Below are 9,615 nucleotides of genomic sequence, written 5' to 3'. Positions count from 1 at the left end.
AGATAAAGGAGGAAGAGGAGGGACTGGAAGAGAAGGGCAGATAGTAAGAGAAAGCTGAAGATCGCATGACTGGTAGAAGGAGGAGGAGGAGGAAGAGGAGTAGAGGGAAAAGAATGAGGAGGAAAAGGAGGAGGAGAACAAGAAGTAAGAAGATAAAGGAGGGAGAGGAGGGACTGGAAGAGAAGGACAGATAGTAAGAGAAATACCGTAGGAGGAGTAGAATGGGGAGGAGGAGGAGGAGGAGGAGGAGGAGAGAGGAAATGGAGTAGAAGGAAAAGAAGGAGAACAAGAAGGAATAAGAAAGAGGAGGAGGAAGAGGAAATGGAGTAGAAGGCAAAAAAGGAGAACAAGAAGGAATAAGATATAGGTGGAAGAGGAGGGACTGGAAGAGAAGGACAGATAGTAAGAGAAATACCGTAGGAGGAGTAGAATGGGGAGGAGGAGGAGGAGGAGGAGGAGGAGGAGGAGGAGGGGAAAAAGAGGAAGAAGGAGCAGGATGAGGAAAAAGAGCAAGAAGGAGGATGTAGAATGGAAGGAGATCCTCCGAGATGCAGAGTGAACTGTTTACTGTTGACATAACAGATGTTTGATGCCCTTGGCTCTCTTTGCAGACCTCTCCTCGACAGATCCAAAAGCTGATGCGAACGATTCTCCGCCGAAGAGTCCACTTTCCTTCTCTCTCTCTCTCTCTCTCTCTCTCTCTCTCTCTCTCTCTCTCTCTCTCTCTCTCTCTCTCTCTCTCTCTCTCTCTCTCTCTCTCTCTCTCTCTCTCTCTCTCTCTCTCTCTCTCTCTCTCTCTGTCTCTCTCTCTCTCTCTCTCTCTCTCTCTCTCTCTCTCTCTCTCTCTCTCTCTCTCTCTCTCTCTCTCTCTCTCTCTCTCTCTCTCTCTCTCTCTCTCTCTCTCTCTCTCTCTCTCTCTCTCTCTCTCTCTCTCTCTCTCTCTCTCTCTCTCTCTCTCTCTCTCTCTCTCTCTCTCTCTCTCTCTCTCTCTCTCTCTCTCTCTCTCTCTCTTTATTTCTTAAGTGGTTGTAAGTAAGGAAGTGTTACTTCGCAAAATCATGTTTGTATCTTTTCTATACCAAGATGGTTGTGTGTGGGAGAAGACTCCATCTACTCCTCCCTCCTCCCTCCTCCCTCCTCCTTTCCCTCTTCCTCCTTTTTCCAGCCGCCCTGTTTATCCATCTTCATTCACATTTACCCCTTCTTCGCCCGACCTTTCCCTCCGTCTTCAAGTTCCCATTCTCTCTACTGTTGACCTTGTAACCACCCCCCTCCCCTGAAATCGGAGTGCATGGTCATGCAAATGACCATACTGGTTAGCCTAAAGACTTCCTGACGGCTGAGTTCTTTAAGCCCTTGCATATCAAGTGACTCTCTTCGCTGCTCTGTAGTTACCTTGAGCCTATTTCATTCATCACTGTGCCCATCACCTCGCGGTAGCAAAGAGGTGAGAATCTCCTCCGGGCAGTGTGGTACTTGACCAAAATGATACATGGACTCAGAAATTTGCCTTACGAAGAGAGGCTTAGGCACCTTAACTTACACTCTCTGGAAAGACGCAGAGTGCGGGGTGATCTAATAGAGGTGTTCAAGTGGGTCAAAGGCTTTAACAAGGGTGATGCATACAAGGTCATCATATTAAAACAACAGGGTAGGTCTCGCAGTGATAGGTATAAACTGAACAAATTTAGATTTAAAAAGGAAATAGGCAAGAATTGGTTTACTATTAAGGTGGTCGACGAATGGAATAAACTTAGTAACCATGTAGTAAGCGCTGAAACTATCAGTTGTTTTAAGAAACAATTAGACAACTTTATGAATGGGGATGACAGGTGGTAATGGATACGGAGTTGCCTAGTGTAGGCCTTCTGGTCTCTTGCAGTCTGCTTCATTCTTATGTTCTTATATACATCTCCAATTATCCCTGCTGCCTCGATCTATTCTATTCATCTTTGTGGCACCTCTTTAGAAGCTAGGGTGTTCTTTGCGTATATTATTGTAATGAAGTATGCTTTGTACATATTATTGAGAGGGTGAACCTTTTCCAGGTTTACCATTTCGGTGATTTATAAGGAGTTCACAATCTTGTATACATTATATCCCCTGAAGACAATCCCTGGACGGGAATCGAAACGTCGGGCAAATAAACTCTTCAATTGAATCTGGTGTTTACAGTTTTCCAATATACATACATACATACATACATATACATATATTTCACCACCCTTGTCACCACTGTCACCACCACTGTCGGTCCTCGACCATTACACTTATATTTGACTTGTAATTCCACTCGTCTCGAGGCCCCTTGCCTTCGTTACGTGAGTTTCACTAAATGTTCAAGTTCTTATGCAGTAGGCCCTATGCCTTGTATTTCCTTTAGTCTCACTAGTTTCCAATTTCATTAGGCCCCATGCCTAGTTCTCTCGACCTTTGGGTTAATAAAAGGGTGGTGAATTTCTTGCTTGTTAAACTAACGGACTACACGCAGAGAGTGCCCTCCGGTTCTCTCCAATACTTCAGACCGCCTTCGTTCAGACGTCACTTTTTTATTCGTCCAATCGTTTTTTACTTTTCAACACAAGTGACACACCTTAAGGGCGTGTCTTTTCCTTTTAAGCCAATAGTATTTCTCTACATACCCATTTACCTCCAATCCGAGAGGCTGTTACAGTCCTTCCAGAATTATTGCTGCATAAGCAAAAGCATAGAAGCAAAAACATGACGTCATTGCGCAAGTGGTATGTCTTCACGGAGGTGGTCTGCAGCTAACACAGTTTAGATTACATCAGCGATTATAAAGCAGTCACCTCCGTCGGTGTGTTTACATAGAACGGCGCCTTCCAATCTTTGTTTATAACAACAGTAGGCGTCGAATCTTGACTTGTTGACTCAGCATTTTAATACCCATGTATTTCCTAACCTGATTACCATTCGTACAACTACCGGCCTCTTACATATATATATATATATATATATATATATATATATATATATATATATATATATATATATATATATATATATATATATATGTGTGTGTGTGTGTGTGTGTGTGTGTGTGTGTGTGTGTGTGTGTGTGTGTGTGTGTGTGTGTGTGTGTATGTATGTGCGTGTGCGTGCGTGTGCGTGTGTGTGTGTGTGTGTGTGTGTGTGTGTGTGTGTGTGTGTGTGTGTGTGTGTGTGTGTGTGTGTGTGTGTGTGTGTGTGTGTGTGTTTTGTGTGTCAGTGTCTATGTGTTAGTATGTATGTGTGTGTATATGCGCGTGCATTTTTGCGTTTGTAAAACTTTACTTATCATTACTCATCTGTTATCGAATATTATTTATCGTTTTGTAGTACCGCTGTCAGTCCGCTTTATGTTAATTTCATCCCTTCAATACCAATGGGTCGGAGTATCAAAATACAGAACCTTGAGATTATGGTGAAAAAATACTTACGGTTAAGCCTAATGTTTATTGTAGCTACTACCAAATCAGCCTCTCTTGAGTATCGATTTCACTGCACTTTATGACAGTATATACGAACATTCCAGCTACCATCAGGAAATTTTCAGCTAATGATTATTCATTCATTTATTTCTTAATGAAGGATTTTAGAAAGGTTTTAAGATGTGACCCAAAGACTTAATGATAATTCCTGAAAGTATACAGTTGAAGAAACCAAATCTATGGTGCTTTCTGGAGTGTAGTATTGGTATTTGGTAATAAAATTGCACAAATCTACCGTACTAATTCTTCTGCTTCTCTTACCAATCATTTTAGAACCTTTTTTCTTAAGTTGTATGTAAGATAAAATCCGGTTGATATTTATACATAGTCGTAAAATGTCAAACATGAACTTTTCCCATATACGCAGCAAAGAGCAAGCGCAATATCTATAACTATCGGGAAGAAAATAATATGATCCTAAAAGATACATCCTTCTCTGTAAGCATACTGAAGCTGCAGCATAAGAAAAAATCGACCCTCTCCTCCCTGTTCGATCATTCCCCCACCCAATCCGCCCCTTCTTTCTTGGTTCCTTTATTCCACACATTCATTCTGTTCTTTCTTCTCTTCCTCCACCCCCTCCTACCCCTCTCGTGCTCGCCGTCTACATACTTCATCCTCCTTATGCCGTTCTGTCCCGTACCACCATTTTACAGCATACTCCAACTCCCCCTCTCTTCGTTCTTCTCGCCGCTACATAACCCCCCACCCCCAGAACCCCCACCTCACCCCCCAGAACACCCGTCTCACTTTTTATATGACTCCTCTTTCCCTTAACCCTCCTTTACCCTACACCCTCCTACCTCACCCCACCACCCCTATTCTTACCTTCATCCCATCCTAACACAAACATCAGCGTGCCTCAGGGAAACCCGATATCTGGCTGCAAGTACTCCATAATACACTAGTTGTTAACTTGTCTTCTTTCGTCTGTTCTTTCCTAAAATCCTGGAGGTAACTTAAGTACTGAATAAGATCGCCTGGCATCCATGAATGATCATTAATTTTTAGTCTCTGGCTTCTCTTAGAAGCGTTTGCGGAATTGTTCATGGTTTCTGGAGCCCTGGTTGAAAACTATTGCAAAGTACAGTGTCGCAATTTATAGGATCTTGTTGCTGACATCAATGTTATTCAGTTTAAGGATAATCTCAGGACAAACCTGATATGAATGAAGTCGTCTAGTACTTGACGCGAGCAACTAAACAATCCGTCATTATTCTAGTTCATCTAATATTTCTACCAACTTACTCCAACTCGCCTTTTCTCATAAGAAAATGTGTACTCAATAGTATGATCCAGAGTGGCCAGAACTGGTGACAGTTTGGTTAAATGGGGCCTCAAAACCGACCCATCCTGCGAGTACTGAGAAACTGAACAGAACATTGACCATGTCCTAAGCTCGTGCCCGCTTTCAACCAATTTAGACAACATTGACCTGGTCAAAATTAACCAAAGAACACTTGAATGGCTGTCTGTCTGGCGTGATAAGCTATGATGATACTCAATAGTGGACAGTTAAGTATATAATGTTAGCAAATACCATACAGAGGACCACAATGGAAATAAGCGTACATGCATTTTTGTGTTATCCTCGGCAATTTGCAATTATTATTTCGAACTATGTGTTCTTGTCATTATCTGCACTTCATGTATATTGATTCTTTGCCAAATAAATCTATTTGTTATTATCATTATTACAGTTTTATTGAAGACACAGGGATTCCTGGGACTGAGATAAAGATTGCAACGCCACTCGTCTACACCTTTCTCCAACCCCAGTCTACGTCCCTCCCGTCCCCTCCTCGTCCAGGTGAAGGTCTGCCACACTGCTGAATGTTGGGCAGCTAATCTGCGTGTCTTTTGTCATTCATGAGACTCTGTCTCCATGTAATGAACAACAAACCTTGCACTGCTTCAACGCGCCTCGCTTTGTTGCTTTTTTTTTTTTCTTACTGTTTCCTTCGCTTTGCCTTCCTTTGCGTCATTTTACTTCGCTTTACTTTGCCTTGCATCGTCTTGATGTGTCTTACTTTGTCCTATTTTAGTATCTCCATGTAATGAACAGCAAACTTTGCCCTGCCTTAACGCGCCTCGCTTTGCCTTTTTTTTTTCTACTGTTTCCTTCGCTTTGCCTTGCTTTGCGTCATTTTACTTCGCTTTACTTTGCCTTGCATCGCCTTGATTTGTCTTACTTTGTCCTATTCTAGTATCTCTCAGTTTGTTTCAGCTGCGATTTCATCCGTACTGCTTCGCTTTGCTTTGTCTTGCTTCGTTTTTATTTGCCTTGCTTCGCGTTGCTCCGTTTTGCTTTGTTTTCTCTTACGCCTTGCTTTGTCTTGTTTTATCCTAATTCGGTGTCCATTGATGTAATCTGCTTAATTAATGCGACGTAACTTGATATATTGTCTCCAGGAAAAAGCCAGTCGATTTTGTACAATTAAGAGTCGTAGCTTAAGGAGTATCTCCACCAATCAAGAACCCCTTTTAAGCCAAATGCCACACCTCAAGCTATAAAGGTCACGTGTCATTAATTGAAACAAAATCTACAATGTTTTATCACTGTAACAAAGGACCGAAGGCCCATAGCACTAACTTCCGTACCGGATGGCACTTTACCTTTTATTTCAATTGCTTGCCAGGCAACTTTATTTCATCTATTTATCTATCCATTCAATTATCTATTAATCAATCAATTGATTAATTTATCTACATATTTATTTATTTATTTACATTTATGTTTATTTCTTTATATATATATATATATATATACATATATATATACATATATGTATATATGTATATATATATATATCTGTATATATATATATATGAATATATATATATGTATATATATGCATATATATATATATATACATATACATATATATAATATATATGTATGTATATATATATAATATATATATATATATATATATATACATATAATTTATGTATTTATTTATCCATTTGTTTATTTAGTTACTTATTTGTTTATATATATATATATATATATATATATATATATATATACACATATATATGTATATATATTATTTATTCATTTATTTATCTATTTATTCGTTTATTTATTTATCTATTATTTATTCTTATATATTTATCTACTCACTTATTTATCTATTTATTCATCTACACATTTAATGAGTCTCTCTGTTGTGAAGAGATAAAAGACTACATCGATTTACTCCATACTAACCGGAATTCTTTATTTAGTTTTGCTTTTACCATTTCATTTTGACCATATCCGTGATATCCTCTCGGTAGAGATGAACTCATTCATTCCTAGGTAGTCTTCCTTTTACATATTTTCTTTCTGATTGCCTTTGGACGATTTTATTCTCGGATCTTCATTCTGGATAAAGGTAGACGGTTTTTTTTTTTGCAGCTAAGGACCAAAATTAGGGAATACGAGGGTCTTAAACGATTGAAACTTGAAATATATCACCCGAGATCGCTTTCCAGCTGAGTGAAGTTGTTTGTTTTTTACCAGAATAATTTTCCATGCTTCGAGTTTTACTGGCTAGGGAACCACAACCCAGCTGTTAGCAATGGTCTTCAAACACTTCACTCATATTTTTCTGAGAAGAGACGATACACTTGCCTTTTTTATATATCAGTGTGGGAATCTCCCTGTGTCACTGGGTTCAGTATAAGGAGAGGAATAGTCGTCAGGTGTTAGCTATTCTCATGAAAAAAATATATACATTCAAAGTTAATATCAAGGGAACCACAACCCAGCTGTTAGCAATGGTCCTCAAACGCTTCACATATATTTTTCTGAAAAGAGATAATACGCTTTGTTATATATCAGTGTAGGACTTTCTCTGTGTCACTAGGTTCAGTATAAGAAGGAGAGGAATAGTCGTCAGATGTCAGCTATCCTATTGAAAAAATATATACATTCAAAGTTAATATCAAGGGAACCACAACCCCACAGCTGTTAGCAATGGTCCTCAAACACTTCACGCAAATTTTTCTGAGAAGAGATAATACACTTGCCGCTGTTATATATCAGTGTGGGAGTTTCTCTGTGTCACTAGGTTCAGTATAAGAAGGAGAGGAATAGACATCAGGTGTCAGCTATCCTCATGAAAAAAATATAAGAAATACATTCAAAATTGATATCAAGGGATCCCGGGCGCGGCCTAGATATCAAGGTAATAGATAAGGACTTTGATGGGTTTTCAAAGAGGGAACAGTAGGAAGCTGCTATTTGACGTTCGTCTCGCAAAACCATCACTTGCAGGTACTCCTTCGCCGTTCGTTTCTTCACTAGAATAAACATGTATAAATACGTCACTGCATTGAGGGCGTAAAGATGGTGAATAAAAACGAAGAACTAAGAAAAGTGATCACTCTTTAGCTGTGTCTTTACTTGAGTATCTCCACTGTTCCTACGACCAGGTTATTCTATTCAGTTGACGGAAGTTTCCTTTTGTAGCAATTAACAGTTCCACTGCGTTTTACGACTATTTGTTTTGGCTCCCACCAGGAGATTCCAATCTGTTGGCGGAAACACCTTTCGCAAGGAGAGGATCCAAACCGTATCTATTAACGCTTCCGCTATGTTTTACGACCTGGCTATTTATTCTAGCTGCCAGCAAATGATTCTAATCAGACGAGGGAAACCCCCTCCTCAGCGAAAGAGTAAACAAGGAAACAAGGGCGGGTGATAAAAGAGGCAGAAATAGGTGTGACGTCACCCATTACGAAACGGAGGGGTGGCTTGACGCGTGGCCAGAAACCGCAAGGCCGCTGTGTTGTGTTCCTTTTCTTCCTCCCTCCCCATTTCCCTTCCGCCCCATCATGCCATACCTTCCCCTCCCAGTACCTGTCTTCAACCAGTATTTTCTTTTTCATTCTAGTTTTGTTCGTCTTCTTTCTTCTTATTTGTATTATGTTGTGTTCTATTTATCTTCCCATTAATCTGTTTCACCTTATTTTGTTTGATTTTATTTTCATTTAATTCTATGATTTTCTTTCATTCTATTCTATATAATGTATTTTATTCTATTTCATCTTATTCTATTTTATTCTATTCTAGTTTATTTAATTCTATCTCAATTTACTTTATCTCATTTAATTTTATTCTCTTCTATATTATCTCATACAACTTTAGTTTATCTTATCTAATTTTTTTATTTTACTTTCTATCTTCTATGAGTTTGCCTTATCTTATTTTGTTTTGCTTAATCATATTTTATTCTATTTAATTTGTTCTATCCTAGCTAATTAGAACACTGTATCCAGTATCCGTATTGTATAATGGCCAACGCAGATTCCATTTGTGGTTGTTTGCATATTACTCGATTACTTTCTAGAATTTCTCCACTAACCATTATCTAGATTGAAATACTTGCATCACCATTCGTGATAGGGATAACTCTCGTCTCTTTCTCAATCCTTCCTTCCTCTTCCGCGTCTTATTCTCCTTCCTTCTCTCGTCCCTCACACTACGCTCAGCATCCCCAGCTTCCGCCTCCTTTACATCTGCCTCCTTATGTCATCCTCCAATCTATTCTCTCCCAAATCCCCAGTTGAGTTTCTTTCTTTTTTTCTTTCTACTTCATTCCTCCTTTTCCTTTCCCAGCCTTTGTTAAGGATAACCCTCTTCCTCTCTCTTGTCTCGTCTCCTTCAGGATCTTCATTTCTTTCCCGAATCGTTATCCGTAGCGGCCCTTCCTTTCCCTATTTCTATCTGAAAGGGTTTTCACCTTGCTTTCTCTTTTCCTCTTATATCGACAGTTTGTGACAATATTTTCCTCTCACTACTTTTATCAGTAGCCTAAGGGCTTTTTCTTGTCTTTCTCAAGAGGAATGGCCTTTATTTTAGTCTCCATATGTGACGTCATTTTTCTTAAAGAACATTAACGAAAAGATACCCCCTTGACTTTACTGTTCTTTTGCATGCCTGACTGGTATCTTCCTTGTTCTTAATTGGAACACACCTATCCTCTTCATCCCCGACCTGTGACGCGACTTCTCTTCTCTGTTTTATTAAGAAGTGTCCCGATCTTTCTCTACTTAAGTTTTTCCCTCTCCTATCTCAAATAGCCATCTTTCTCCGGCTTCCAGGTGAGGCGTAATCTAACTTCTATGATTTTAT

The sequence above is a fragment of the Oratosquilla oratoria genome, chromosome 28, assembly GCF_046742065.1.
Source record: "Oratosquilla oratoria isolate Oo_2021 chromosome 28, ASM4674206v1, whole genome shotgun sequence".
NCBI lineage: Eukaryota > Metazoa > Arthropoda > Malacostraca > Stomatopoda > Squillidae > Oratosquilla > Oratosquilla oratoria.
The sequence above is the reverse complement of the archived record's forward strand: the minus strand, read 5'-3'. Positions refer to the sequence as shown.